Raw genomic sequence first — 16471 nt, 5'->3', positions numbered from 1 at the left:
AGTCTCTGTTTTAGGTCCCTTCTACTATAATTACTAATATTTGTGGGGTCTCTAGAATCAACTGCCACCTTACACTCTACTAAAAGATTGTAAATGTATTGGAGCCAGGGATTTTTTAAATATTGATCCAGGGCTAAACAATCCATTACTATCATCTTAGTGAAACTAGTTTCCTCTTTGGTCAAGATCCCGTGCCAAAGCATAAGGGCGGCTGTGCTAATGTAATCACTAATGTAAGGGACAGACAATTCCTTATGGACTGTGTACGCAGGGGTGGAATTAGGGACTGCTAAAAGCCTCCTTAAGAACTTGATTTCTCCAGTTTTTAAAAGGTTATGATTTGCTCTCCCCCACAATGCAGCACCGTAACAGGTGCCCGTAAAGCATTTACTCCTGTATAAAAATAAAAAAATAGCTTCAACTATTCTTAAAAATGTCAATTGGCAACGGTCTATGTGGGTATCCCAGCTACCTTCATTAGTGAATAGGAGACCTAAATATGAGAAGGAGTTTGTTCTTTCTATGGGAATTTCTTCCATGTGATGGTTTTTAGGTTTAGTTTTGCCCCTGCCATAGGTCATTGTAAATGTTTTGCTGAGATTCAGTATTACATTGTTCCCATTCATATGAAGTGCAAAGTTCTCAATTAGACACTGTAACGCATTTGCTGTCCTTGATAACAGGACAGCATTGTCTGCCTACCAGAGGACTGGCGTAAAACAATTGCCAATTTTTGGAGTGTCAGCTTGCAGTTTTTGAAGCGTAATATCAACATTATTAATATAAAGCCGTGATGGACTGTAAATCAGTGGAAGATTCCATTAGGCAGTCAACAATATCATTTTGACTTATTTTTTACAACATTTTCCATAAAGACTAGGGCATTTACACATGACCATTTTATAAAAGTGCCATTTCCTCCATGAGATCTAATATTGGGCACAAGGTACAGATCTTCTGGGTTTGTCGGGATTAACTTCAACACCAGGACTAGCGGGTGGCAATCACTGAATGTACCTACATGTATCCTAGTGTATTGACTATACTATTTCTTGAGATCAGGATATGATCAATATTAGATGAAGAGCGACCTCCTACAACAAGTTTGCACCACAATTTTACCATTTTCCCTAAGCGGCTCTAGGATTTCTAAGTTATGTTTATACATTAGACCATTAATTGAGTCACCATAAATGTTATGAGGGAAATGAGGTACCCTGATCATCACCATAACCACAGTATACCCCCTTCAAAATTTTTACAATATCAGCAATTGAAGTCACCCGCCCAATTTAATATATATTCTCCACTATCTTTTAAAAATGTGTCTAGTTTCTCCTCTAACATCCTAACTACCTTGTCATTTGTGCTATTAAATATATTATTATAGAAATAAATGACTATTATGCATTGTTTCCCTTTTGTATAAAAACAAAGAAGCTTGAAAAATTGTGGTTAGTATAAAATACTTTTAGAATTAACTGTGACAGAGCTACCAAGCCTCCTTTGGCTCTCCCCGCCCTTCAGGGGATAGCCTCAGTTGAAATGGTTTTAAAACCATCAACATACCATGGCTCAGTATGCCAGGTTTCTTGTAGGAGGATCATAGAGTAGTTTTCTAACTCTGTTAACCATTCTCTATTATTTAATTTATTTCTTATTCCCACCACATTCCAAGATTTGATGATCAATCTTCTATGCAAGGTAGATTGAGAAAGGTTACTAATGTTGACTTCTCTTTCTCCTTTAATAGTCAATCAAGCTCATTACAGCCTTAAGGGTAAAAACCTGTTTGATTCAGGTACCGACATATGAATGTTAGAACAAAGAAATTTCTTACTGTGAAAAAGTAATTGATCATGCACTGGATTATAAAAACAAAACCCAATGAGTCAGCAGTAATGATTTAGTTATCGTTGCAGGGTACTCTAGCATATCTACTGGCAAAATGGTCTAGCAGACCCCTACGATGCCTGGTCTACGAACGGTTACTATAATGCAATCACCTGCAAAGCTTAATCATATAAATAAAGGAATGCAATCTTCAATTATGAGGCAAAGTTATCAATATTGAATTCCGTTCCCCAAAAACAAGGACAATTTCACAGTTGGTATGAGGCTGTATTTTATATAAACTTTTTATATGGTTTAATACATTAAAAAAAGAATGCATTCTTTTGTGAAATGAAGTTGCTAAATGCGATAGGAGATCAATCATTTTGTTAGCTGTGGTGCAGATGCAAATTCACAAGTCATTACAAAATGTTCTAAGTAATCAACTTTATGAATAAAAACTAAATAAATGAGCTCTTTGGAGCTAATAGCAATTCAAAATGTCTAAAGTGTGGCAAGATATGCATGCTGGATTTTCCTTTTTGATATAAATCTCTTATACCTGCAATCAATCAAGCTGAACGTCATGTCACAATATTCTACTACCTTGGGAACTTTGCGGGTTGACTAAGGGGGAGCATGGCAGCTGCATGCCAAGCAGCTGCGGGCACCCTGGGGGACGATTTGCCACATGGACACAATTGTTTCCCCTGACTGGAACGTACGCGGCTGGTTTGGCAGCGCCATTTTTCTCTACGGCATAGGTCCTCAACTCCACTAACTCAGCCACCAAGGATGTACCTGCCACCACGAAACGGGCTTCTGAAGATGGGACAAGCCTTGGTGAAGCATTACAGGTGCAGGTCACCATTAGTAATAGGTTTGAAGCTCTGGAACTAAGCAAAGAGCTGGAAATGTCTGAGGATGTGTCCTTGAGGGGAAAATGGGGTGAGGTGGCTGGGAAAAAAGCAGAGGAATCCCTAGCAGGAATTCTTTTGGGGCTAAAACAAGAGATAAATATTGATTAGAAGTCTCGGAGGCTAGCCAGATTGCCATTCAAGCTTCATGTTCTGCTCTAGGCTAAGAAGCTCAATGAAGTCACTGCCCGTACCAAAGCACTGTAAGAGGAGGTAGGTTTAATATGGCAGGATGTGGCAAAAATGCTACTGGGATTAGCATGCTTGTCAAACAGAAATAAAATCTGAGCGAGGATCTTGAGAGGGTAGAAAATCATTCACAGAGGAACAATTTAAGATTCTTGAAGGTGCCTGAGTCAGGGGAAGGTTCACACATGAAGACGATTATAATTAGCCTGCTGGAGATACAGTTTTTAAGACAGGTCGGAAATCAACTTGGAGCAAGAGATCCAGAGAGTGCATAGAGACCCTTTTAGGTGGAACCCCCAACTCTCATTTGCGGTCAAGGAGGATATCTTGAGTTCTGCCCTAAGGCGTGGCCCTTCCACAGTTAGAGGATTCTTTGTCATAATTAGATTTAATATATATAATGCAACAGAGAAGCAGCAAATGTAGCTCGGCAAGAGGATGGAGGATCTCTGGAAATTTGGAGCAAAAGTACGAATCAAATTCCCTGGTATACTCCACAACATGTGGAATATTCAAATGCTTAACTATTGTGGGGTGGAAGATGTGGACGCATTGAAAGACTCTATCAAGAAGAAAGGAAAGGGCCCTCTAAATTATAGATGTCCCTGAACAATAGATATATGGAGGTGAGATGACAGATGCGGCCTATTGCAGCTAAATATTAATATAAGAGGTGTATGTTAGTAATCCCATGGGGCAGCTCATAGACATCCTTATGCCTGCAATTATTAGGAGGGTTCGCCAGGGAGGGGTGATAATGGATTAGTTGGGTGAGTGTGGGGGGCACAGGGTGGGGAGCAGCGGGGAAAATAGCAAAAACAAACATGTCCTCACTATTACCACACTAGGTTTTTATTATTTTTTGGGAGAAAGTATATATGATGTGGTACATAGTCCAGGCAGATGATGACTGGAGCAGGTAAAAGTATATGCATCCTAACATGGAAAGGGAATGGGCTTAGGACTCGAGTTAGGCAGGGGACGGTGCTGCGGGCTTTGGAGGAAAGTCATGCCCATATTTTTATTCTACAGGAGACACAGTTGGTCGCAAGGGAAAGTAGAAAGCTATTAGTTAGGTGGGTCAAGAGTTTTGTGGTATCAGATCAATTAGATTCCTTTAAAGGGAATGCAATTTTGACAAGGAAGAGCTCCAGAGAGGAGGTTATACACTTTAAAACAGCTCAGGAAGGTGGGCTTTAGCTGGTTTGAGATGTCCTGGCTTCAAGTTTCTATGTGAGGACTTTTATGGACCAAACTCTGATGATCCTCAGTAATTGCAGATCTGGAACTTAATTTAGTTGAGGCCTCATCCCCATTGGTTCTAGGGGAGATTTCAATACAATATTAGACCCTACCCTAGATAGATTTTCCTCTAGAGGCCCTGCCCAGGCACCCAGGATGAGAAAGGCACTTACAAATATGCTCCAAGATCTTGGGTTGGTGGGGGTTTGGTGATACCTAAAAGGCCAGACAAGAGGGTACACCTTCGATAGTAAAACATACGGCCATTATTCCAGGTTGTACTATTTTTGGTGGACTTAGAATTATCGGCATGTATAAACGAAATAAACCAACTTCCGGAGCATATTTCGGATCATTCAGCCATCACTATGCTATTACAACCTCCTGGAAGTAAGCCTAATTTAAGGTGGAACACAAAGCATGGTAGTCTCCTGGATAATGAGGTGGTGTCCATTTTGAAAAGGGTTACTGCTGAGTTTTACCTGGATAATACAGCAACAAGCCCCCCCCCCAGGAGTGGTATTAGACGCATTTAGGGTATTTATTTGGAGGGGGACTTTGAAAAGCATAGAGTAGAGAGGGCAGAACTGGTCAAATTATAGCAAGATATTGGGACCTTGGAGTCTGCCTTTAGAGATGCAGAGTGGGCGGGAGGACAAGGAAATGGTATTAAAACAGATTGAAGAGGCACAGCTAAACTGTAAAATCAAGCTGGACGTGAAGAACAGGGAGAGCTGGCAGGCTATATGTATGAGGCAGTTTGAGTACAGTGAGCAAGCGGGGCTCTATTGGCATGGAAGGCGTGAATGGAGAGATCTAGTAATATGATACCGGACGTGGGTGTGAGCACCCAGGGGGATGTCACAAACAAACTTGTAGATATAAGATTTAAAACTTGTAGATATGCAGAGCCATATGGTCTCTCTATTTTCCGCACTGCATATGCAAGAGGTCTTCCCAGAGCCCCGTGGACTCAGAGAGTGGTTGGGGGATATTGACCTCCCTGGGCTTAGTGAAGATGGAAAGGAGTGTATGAAAGCACTGATAATTCAGGAAGAAATCAGAGGGCATTTGTTGCATATTAAGAGTGGAAAGGCAGCCAGCGCTGCTGCCATTCTTTTGGAGCTTTATAAGCTTCTAAAGGAGGAAGTTGTACCAGTTTGGGAGACCTTGTTCAATCTGGTGTATCAGGGGAAGGCACAGATTCCTGACTCATAGAAGGAAGGCACAATAGTTCCGGTCTTAAAACCAGCAAAAAAAACCATAAGAAGGCTGATTCATACCAGCCAATATCTGTGTTAAATACAGATTATAAGGTATTTACAAACATCTTGGCAGGGAGACTGGACAAACGTGCCCCTCAGCTAATCCATCCAGATCAAAAAGATTTTGTCCCAAAGGGGCATATCCATGAACTGACTCAGCAACTGATCAGGTGTATATATCTTGCCATGGCTCTGGTGGTCCGCTTGGTTGTAGTTACTCTAGATGCAGCCAAAGCATTCACAGAGTCTGCTGGGCCTATCTGTGGGAGGCATTGGCTCCTTTAGGTTTCAGATCTTGTTTTATTGCAACTTTACAAAGGTTATACAAACACTCAACTGCCAGAATTCTGATTAATGGTTCCTTTACCAGGAGCCTTGGTATTACCAGGGGAACCCAGCAAGGTTTCCCCCTCTCTCCTTTGGTATTTGACATATATCTCAAGCCGTTTGCCGCACTTTTTCAGAGAGAAGCTCAGGCTAGTCCTTTTAGTTTGTCTCATTTCTGCAATAACATTGCATTATATGCAGATGACCTATACCTCAGATTCTGCTCATACAATCCCCAGGGTGGAAGTACTGGTAAATGAATTTCAGGCCTTAGTGGGATGCTCAGTAAATACCTTGAAGTCTGTAGTGATGTGTTGGAATGTAACAAATTGGAAGGGGGAAGTACAAACAGAGATTAAGTATCACTAAGGTTAATCAATTGCATACCACTGCATAACCAGGGGAAGGTGGCAAAGGAGGTAGATTCTTTGCTTTCTAGATCGAAGAACCTCCCCCTGACAATATATGGGCAGTAATTCTAATTAAGATGGTGATACTCCCAAAATTGACTTATCTTTTCAATTGTATACCTTTGACATTCCCTAGACCTGGCATAGATAAGATTTAGGGAAAAATAATAGGTTTTATATGGCCATCCAGAGGAGCTATTCTGGTATGGAAAAAAGTAAGGCACAGGCTCAAAATGGGCGGTTTAGCTCTTCCTGACTTAAATTGGTATTGCATAGCTTTCCAGTTTAAAAATTGTAGGACGATCCTAGGAAAGCAGGATCTCTCACCCTGGAGAGCTGTGCCAGGAGAGATGGTAAGGGATTTGGGATAAGAAGGATTGCTATATAATTTCGGTGCCAAGAAAGTTTTTATAAAGATACGGCTAAAGGTTCCAAGGGCAGCATTGACCCTATGGCTCGAAGTTAGGAGGATTCTGGGCAGGGGTTATTATTCAGTCTTTTCACCAATTTGGCATTCCCTGGGTACCCCAGAGCATTTGAGAAAGGGTGGAGCTTTCCTTGCGGAGAACTGGGTTAGAAATCTAGGGGAATTGCTAATAGTCCAGGGCAAATTACCCTGGGAGGTCTGGACTAAGACTGGTGGCACCATGAGTAGGTTTAAATATCTTCAGCTGTCTTCCTGGCAGCTAACTCACAGGGGATTGGGGTGAATGGGAATTGGAGTCAGAATTGCAGGATGGGTCTCCTAAGAATAAGGAGGTCTCTCTGCAGTACAGGAAGCTGTAGGAAGCCGAGAATTGGAAACTGATGGCACTATATTTTGTTTGGGAAGGGACTATTCAGGAGTCTGAGCTTCAAAAAGCATGGTTAACCTCTCTAAAACGATTGTACTCAGTGGTAAAGCCAGCTAATCTCAAGCAAAACCACTTCTTTACCATCAACAGATTATACTAGACCCCTGTAAAGATTGCAAAGTTTGTACAAAAACTTACTACGAGATGTTGTAGGTATGTCTTTTTTAAGAGCGTATGACCAAAACGCCTTTTTCACCTGTCCATGGATAAAGGCTTATTGGCAGGATAGGGAGAATGTGGTCAACAACTTTCTTAAAGTGAACATAACGTAAATCCAAAACCTGATTTTAATGTGAGTGGAAATCTGTTTTGGCCAAACATTGAGAAGGTTACAGAGGGTTCTCTTATATTATCTGATTCTTCTACCTAGGAGGGAGATTGGTAAGTGCAGGGTGGATTTATTACCTCCTAGTGCTGTGGACTGGCACATAGCTATATGGCAAAATTACCAATTGGACACTGAGTATAGAACTGGTGGGGCTACTCGAAGTAATATGTGGGCTGGCTTCCAAAGGTGGACTGGAGTGAAAGCCATGACACAAGCCCAACAAAGAGTCAAATGATTACACCTGTGTGCTGCTAGGAACCGGGTAACTGGATTTGACTGGCAAATAATGAGGACAAAATAATCAAAAATTAACCGTCTAAAACCAATATTCTAACACTTTAATTCCATTATCAGGCAAAAAGAACAATTTTATGTTTATGGTCATGATAATGTAGCTAAGAGGATAATATATTTCAGAATCTAATTATTTGTGATGACATTTACAGCTATTTTAGGTATACTGTTTGTTTGCTTTAAATTATGCCAAAAAAACCACATAACCTTGTATTAGTGGACTGCATAGGATTCAAGGATCTAGTAGGAAGTTTAGTTTGTATATGTAATTATTTGTTATAATGAGACAGCAGATTAAGTCAAAATAAAGTGGCCATATTTAATTTTAGATTAAACTCTCCAGTCCGAAAAATTCAATGTGATATCACAATAGTCTAACCAATTATTTCCTTTCCCTCAAAGCAAGTACAGTTTTCTAATTGGGATAAAGATTATGCATTTAGGAAGTAAAAACTGCATCGCCTAACCATATAAATAACGTAATGCATTCCTTAGCAAAGTCTGGTTTATGCTCTGCTGTCAAAATGGTTTTGGAGTCAATTATTCAAAATTAGTAGCAGCACACAGCTCTTACTTTAAGTAATCCGTACTGTTCAACAACAGAAATGACACATGTGTTTGTTAGCTGACATGCATGGCTATTGAAACAGATTGTAATTACTTCTTCAGTTCTTGTTATGTAATGAACAATAGAAACACATATTCGCACTACTAGGTGGGCCTGTATAGACTTCGGTTGTTTCAGTAAGATGTTTACTTGCTAAATAAGAAAATCAGTTAAAGTGAAAAGAGGGTTAAGCAGAGAAAATAAAAATGTTCATATTTTACTCATTTATATAAAGGAAAGAAGACTTTGGGGGGGCGCTAGAGGGCGCGCAAGCGGAATGGCTGCTTAGGCAAGTAGCTCCCGCGCCTTGGCCAGCTATCCTATACTTATCCTTGACCACAGGGTGACGAATCGCCTGTAATACCGCTCATCTGCTGCAGGAAGATATCCTCTGTACTCGACCCGAGTTTGGAGCCGCTGCAAGACCCGGGGCCGGATTTATCGCCGGATAAAAAAATCACCGGAGATCGGCCGGGTGACCGCGAGGGGAGGGAGCCGGCTGCGGCGGACTACGCAACACCGGGGTCGGCCACGAGGACTTGGGCCGCGATCTCGGGCGGCCGCCCGGAATCGAGACGGAACCTGTGTGAGTACCATCGGTGGGAGGTGAGGTACAGCCGCCCCAGCGCTCATGTCGGCCTCCCCCCCCCGTGGCTCCTAACTCCCGTGACCCGAACTGACGGGGGACCGTCTTCCTAAACCGAAGAGGCACCGGGTGGCGGTACACCCCCCCAACGGCGAGCCGGAGCTATCAGCGAGACGGTGGGTCCCATAGCATTCCCTGATCTAATGGCGGCGACATGTATTGAACTGTTAATGTGAAAGGAGCTGAAGCTATCGACATTTTGCTGAGACGCCCGACCCTTTGCACGCTGTGCCGACTGTAAAGCTGTGTGACTGTGGATGCATTGATCTGGGAGAAAGCGGGACCGGGCCCCTGGATCTGGCTGAGCTGCACTATTTCCCACTGGCAGGTTGTGAGGCTAGACGTTGCTCACCGTCACAATCTGAAGGATTCATCCGGGACGCTGCCCTCTACTGGGCCTTGTGCCGGCGGCCATTACACCGGCTATTAGATTGCGAGGACATCTCCATGACTTGCTAGGCCTACAGGTCGACCAGAGCTGGCTCGCCGCTGCCCCCCCTGGATCCTCTACTCCGTCATCACTGGCGTGCCTGAGAGCTTGGGGAGTGCCTGAGACCCGTGCCTTACCCCCGATGACTGCTGCCCCACGCCATCGCCTTCTTCTGCAGCGGAGGCCACGTTACGACCTGCCAATGCGCGTCAGACTCGGGTACTGACTCTGAGACCACTTGCTTGACCATTGTCTGCATAGCGCTGAGGGAGGGGTCGGCGACTGGGCGCTGTGACCTGCCGCCACCATGGGACGCCTGGATAATCGACAGGCAAAGCTCAGCTTTGACGGCGCCAAAAAAGGCGCGAAATCAACACCTGCTGGTCCTGGACCTAGCGAGGCGACTCTGAAGGCCGTCGTACCTCCCGCGGCAGACCTTGACCTTCACAGCCTGTTCCAGGAGATGAGACAGGGGTTTGCAACGGTTGTCGAAAAGGTCGACGGCGTCACCGCACGGCTAGACGCCTTGGTTCATAAAGTGGACCGCCATGACGAACGGCTCACGGCTGCGGAGCAACGTGTGTCTGACAACGCAGATGCCACCGCGACTCACACAACACAGCTAGCCAGGATGGACAATCTGCTCAGAATCATAGCGGCTAAAAATGAGGATTTGGAGGCTCGTAGCCGCCGGAACAATATACGCGTTACAAATGTGCCGGAATCTACAGACACTGGGAGGATGGAACTATATATTGAGAAGCTGCTTAAAGGATCGATCGGCGAAGACGCTTTTTCCCCCCAATTCATTGTTGAGCGGGCACACCGTTCTTTGGCACCTGTGCCTAAACCCGGACTGCTGCCTAGGCCTAATATTGCCAAACTGTTGAACTATCGTGACCGTGACACTGCACTGAGGGCGGCCCGAACTCGACAGACCTTGCAGTATAATGGTATTACCTTCTCCATATATCCGGACTTCACACCGATGGTGCAGGAAGAACGACGTAAATTTCTCCAAGTAAAGAAAAAACTGCGGGAAGCCCAGGTGGATTACGCTCTCCTATATCCGGCAAAGCTGCGGATTACGCATCAGGGACAACAAAGATTCTTCACGAACCCACAGAAAGCGGAAGACTTCCTAAAGTCGCTACGGAGAGCGCGGAGGGAGAACCATGATGCTGCAGAGGACCTGAGAGACGGAGACCTACCTCCGGCGCCGGACGATCACTAAATTGATCCGATGGCGCTGGGTGCATACCCCTGCAATGATTGCATATTACCCCTCGCGCTAAAGTGTGAACACTGAGATGACTGCATGCAATGGACCTGCACGGCCTCGACATTCCTGTGGTAATGTACACCCAGGCCCACTCTTCTGGCCCTAGGCTCCACCGAGGGCGGTACAGACTGGAGCTATGGACCGGGAGGTGGCTGTGCGTGCTCTAAGCTATACCCCTACAGGGTGTTCCCCTTAAGACTGCTACTGTTTTTGATGTTATTGCATGGGTTGAAAGTGGAGGGGTGGAGGGAGGGATGTTGGGTGGGGCTCAATGGCTACTGGCATGATTGGGATGCCGGGGTGGGAGGGGGGTTGGGATGTTTGGTGAAGAGGCATTTATCGCTTGGACTATATTTGCAGATTATACAATGGTATGCGCGCCTATGTAGGTGGGGTGGGACAAGCTCTAACCCAATACCTGGGTTGGCATTACCGCTCCTGTTGTTGACCTCTTTATGGCTACTCTGAATGCTAACGCACAATTGACCTGTCTGTCATGGAATGTTCGGGGTTTGAACAATGCTAAAAAATACCGCAGTATCATTGCCTACCTTGATAGACATCACGTTCAGGTGGCCATGCTGCAGGAAACCCATTTGGCACCACAGGATAGGATCACCTTTGCATGCAGATGGGCTGGAGACCACACTTTTTCCTCGTACTCCAATTATGCAAGAGGGGTGACAATCCTTATAGCACGCTCTCTACCGTTTCACAGATATGGGGAGCTGATCGATAGGGAAGGGCGCTATGCATTACTATGGGGCAGAATAGGCCGGGACACTTACACGTTTGCTGTAGCATACGCACCAAATGTAGACACACCTGCTTTTTTCACCACACTGTGGGGCAAGATTATGGCCGCAGGCTCACGACACGTCATTTGGGGTGGTGACTTCAACCTAGCACTGATACCTCAGTTAGACAGGGTGGACGGAGTTTGCTCCTATAAACCTAGAGCATGAGAGGCGCTGGAGGGAGTGCTCGCAGAAGGCGAGTTGCTAGATGCCTGGAGACACTTACACCCATGTAGGAGGGAGGGCACACACTTTACCTCACACACGGGAACATGGGCACGACTGGACTATTTCCTAGTCACCAAGGCGATAGCCACTGAGTTGGTGGGGGTGGAGCACCTGCCGAGGACATACTCTGATCATAGTCCTGTTATGCTTCGATTCCACACACCTGGGTGGGATAGCCCGAGGCCTCATTGGAGATTACGCCCCGAAATCTTGTTGGACAATCTGTTTTGTACTGAGTTAGGGGAAGAGATAGCTGCCTTTTTCCCCAGAAACAAAGGTTCGGTGGACTCGGTGGAACACATATTGGAGGCCTTCAAGGTGACCATCAGGGGATATTGCATCTCCAAGAGCTGTGGGGTTTTGCGGGACATCCTTCGCACTATTAACACACTGGAAAAGGAGCTGAGAGCTCTGGAACTCCGCATGGTAGAGGACGCTGGCCCTGAACTGTATGCAATTTTCAGAGAGACGTTGTCAAAGTATGAAGAAGAGGCTGCTAGGGAAGCTAAGTTCCGTGGGAAACATTGGCTAGCCCGCAAATACTGCGAGGGAGATCGGCCTGGGAGGGCACTCGCCGCGCTCACACAAACTCCGCGAGATCGTAATGTCATCTTTGAACTCACAGATACTTACGGCGCCACAATCAGGAATACGGACGAGATTCTCACTGCATTCACAGCACACTACCGCTCGCTCTACACTACCAACGCTGGGTCTGACACATCCTATGCTGACTACCTAAAAGATGTAGCATTATGCTGGCTCAGCGATGGGGATAGAGCATTCCTGGGGGCACCTTTCGAACTTGACGAGATCCGCGATGCCATCATGTCCCTCCAGAATGGTAAGGCCCCGGGCCTTGATGGCATTCCTGCCGAGTTCTATAAAGCTTACATCGACATAATGGCTCCTGTCCTCCGCGAGGTTTACTCAGAATCCCTTAGCGATGGCGTTCTTCCATGCTCCATGCGTGAACTGGTAATCACCTCTCTCCTGAAGCCTGACAAAGATCCCAGCTCCTGCAACTCTTACCGACCACTTTCCCTCCTAAACTGCGATGTTAAAATACTTGCTAAGGTTCTGGCTACCCGACTATCACTGCTGATGACTCGAATTGTTCTACCCGATCAATCGGGATTTGTGGCCGGCCGGTCTACTTCACACAACCTTCGTACCCTTTTTTCTCTCCTATGCACTGTTCATTCGGACGTACCTGTTGCAGCCGTCTTTCTTGATGCAACCAAAGCTTTCGACTCAGTCGAATGGCCATACTTATTTGCTGTGTTGACTATCATGGGATTCCCGCCCCTGTATATATCATGGGTTCGCCTGCTTTATACTCGACCCACGGCGTTCTTCCATGCTCCATGCGTGAAGTGGTAATCACCTCTCTCCTGAAGCCTGACAAAGATCCCAGCTCCTGCAACTCTTACCGACCACTTTCCCTCCTAAACTGCGATGTTAAAATACTTGCTAAGGTTCTGGCTACCCGACTATCACTGCTGATGACTCAAATTGTTCTACCCGATCAATCGGGATTTGTGGCCGGCCGGTCTACTTCACACAACCTTCGTACCCTTTTTTCTCTCCTATGCACTGTTCATTTGGACGTACCTGTTGCAGCCGTCTTTCTTGATGCAACCAAAGCTTTCGACACAGTCGAATGGCCATACTTATTTGCTGTGTTGACTAGCATGGGATTCCCGCCCCTGTATATATCATGGGTTCGCCTGCTTTATACTCGACCCACGGCGAGAGTCTTGGTCAATTCTCGCCTCTCACAACCTATTGACATTACCAGAGGCACGCGCCAGGGCTGCCCACTTTCACCCTTATTGTTTGCCATAGCTGTTGAACCTCTCGCCTGCAGCCTACGTCAGCTACACCGGGACGGGGCGATACAATGCCTACAGCGGCAAATAGACGTGTCTCTATATGCAGATGATATTACACTATATGTTAAGCACCCTGAGACACACCTCAATCCCTTACTCAGGGAGTTTATTATGTTTGGCGGGATGTCAGGTGTGCATATTAATTGGTCCAAATCCCAGATTTTTCCCTTAACAGATGCGATTGATGACTTCCCCCTTGACTATCCATTAGAGTGGTGCCGGACGGACCTCCGTTACCTGGGGATCCGCATCTCCCGAGATAGGGAGGTGACTCTACGGTCCAATTATGGAGTAGCAATCACTAAACTGACTGCTTCTGTGGACCGCTGGCTCACCCTGCCGCTCTCCATGGCCGGAAGAGCGTCCCTTATCAAAATGGTTGTCCTCCCCCGATTTCTTTATTTCTTTCTCAACATTCCCTATTTCCCCGCCGCTTTTTGCTTTAAGACCCTGAAGATGGAGCTGCGCAGACTTTTCTGGGGAGGCAGGAGCCCACGGCTCAAATGGTCTACGCTTACCCTCCCCTATGACAGAGGCGGCTTTGATGTCCCTGACTTCGAGGAGTATTATCAGTGCGCGCAGGCACAATTCGCCTACCACTGGATGGCCCCTACGCCATTCATGCCACATATTGCGGTGGAGGACTGGATTGTGCATCCCCTACCGCTAAATGGTTTGCTTCATTGTCCGGAATCGTCCATCACCACACCGAATACTTCGGTTTCGTGCACAATGGATGCGTGGCGCCGTATAGCCAAAAGATTGTCTTGTCTCCTGCCATATTCACCGAGGTTGCCACTTACCTATCATCCTAACCTCACTTTACTGTGGGAACAAGGATTCCGCCACCTCTGTGCGAGGATTCATGTCTTTTGCTGGGGTGACTTGTTCTCTAATGGTAAGTTTAAATCGGCGGAACTTTTCTTTGCGGCACACAGCCATACCCCTCTAGAGCTTTTTTACTACATACGCTTACGTGCGGGGATGAGAGACATCATCCCCAACTTCCCTGATGAGCCGGAGGTCCTACCTCCGCTTCATTTCCTGTTATGCTCACAGGACGGGACTCATCTGGTCTCCGGCCTTTACCGTCAGCTCAGGGGTGCGGCTCCGATGCCGGAATCTAGTGCTCGGGCACGCTGGGCCTCTGAACTTGCTATTGACATCACTGACGAGCAATGGCTGTACTGTTGTGCGCTCACCTCCTGCATATCTGCCAGCAGCAGATTGAAAATTATACATTACAAATATCTACAGCGGCTATACTATACGCCGGTGCGAAAACATAGATTTGGTTTGGCGGATGATGATCGGTGCATACGATGCCGAGCCGACCATGCAGATTTTCTGCATTTGGCATGGGAATGCCCTCAGGTGGCGCGTTACTGGCAGCAGGTGACGGCTGCCCTTGCAGACATGATGAAAGAAACTGTGCCCATTGACCCCTTAGTGACACTTCTCGGATATACTCAACGGATTCCTAGCTCTTGCCGGAGATTCGTCGATACTGCGCTCCTATTGGCCAAGAGGCACGTGGCTTGTCGGTGGGGCCGAGGCAGAGCGCCTAAATTTAAGGACTGGCTAGCGGACTTGACTTACTGTCAGGACCAACATACCACATTCGCCGAATTGTTACCCATCTCCAGTCGACCCAGGGACATATGGGGTCCGCTGGTGTGCTCTCTGCTAACACGTACAGACGATGCGGACACGCCTGAAGAAAACCCTGGTGCTCTTTGATGATACGCCTTACGGCCCTGACACAGGCCATCATTCCCGATCCCATCCCCACGTATCATTGTAGCCTGCTCTTATTATGACCTATTGTCCTTGAGCCGGGGTGATTCGGCCTACCATCCACACCCCACACGGTGCCTGACGTTGAGAGCCCCCCTCTTGAGGGCTATTATCCCCCCCCTGGGTAGACCGAGCTTCCTTACATCGCATCTGGCACACACTCACATTTTATCTCTACCTCATCACATTGCATGCCACCGCACACGTCGCTATCAGCGGCCTTGCTGGTTACCTGGTGGGTAAATGGGGCTGCGGTTACTGCGACATGCATGACTCTGCCTAACTGGGTTGCCTTACCGACTAGATACCTTTTATTTTTCCAAGGGAGAATGAATTGCCTCTTATTTTCTTCACTGTTGGGGAGTTCTGTTCGCTGTTATGGCACTAAACGTAAAATTTTATAACACTGTTCTGCTGCTGCTCATCCTTCAAGTGATCCACAATACCGGAGGTGTTGCCACTTTCGCTCACAGATGTACTTCGCCACCGGGCCTCAGGGATGCCGGTTACAAGGCTGTGTTATGATTGTTGCACTACGCTGCCCTCCTCCGGGTTGTGGGCGCGCAAAGCTGTGTACTTTATTTCATACTATGCAATAAAGCAGTGTTGAACTAAAAAAAAAAAAGAAAGAAGACTTTGGCAAATTCTGCTTGCTAAAATGTTTTTTTTATTTAAATGTCCTGTAATGTAAATGGGAAGAAGCTATATTCTAGTACTGAATTCCCTTCTCCAAAAACAAGAACAATTTTAAAACTGCAATATTAATAATGTAATGTGATAATGAAAGCTAATATATACAATATATAAAGGTTTAAAAATTTCAATAGATGATTACAATATTTTGTGAAAGGATGTTGCTAATTACTTCAAAAGGTCAATCATGTTTTAAACCATGGTGCAATTAAAAGTCATTGCAACATTTTCTAAATAATTCAATCTCAGAAATGAAACAAAGCAGATGAAGACATTAGTGTTATTAGTAATTGAAAAAGACTAATGATTATGAAGTATGTTTCTTGATACATAGATACATAATCATATGTTATTTGTTTCCCCACTTTTGGTGCTTCCTAATAAGATTGAAAGGCATACTTTCAATCACAGCAAGTCTGCTATCAGATTCAATAGAT

This window comes from Lissotriton helveticus, chromosome 1_1 (assembly GCF_964261635.1).
Source record: "Lissotriton helveticus chromosome 1_1, aLisHel1.1, whole genome shotgun sequence".
NCBI lineage: Eukaryota > Metazoa > Chordata > Amphibia > Caudata > Salamandridae > Lissotriton > Lissotriton helveticus.
Note: the sequence above shows the minus strand (reverse complement) of the source record.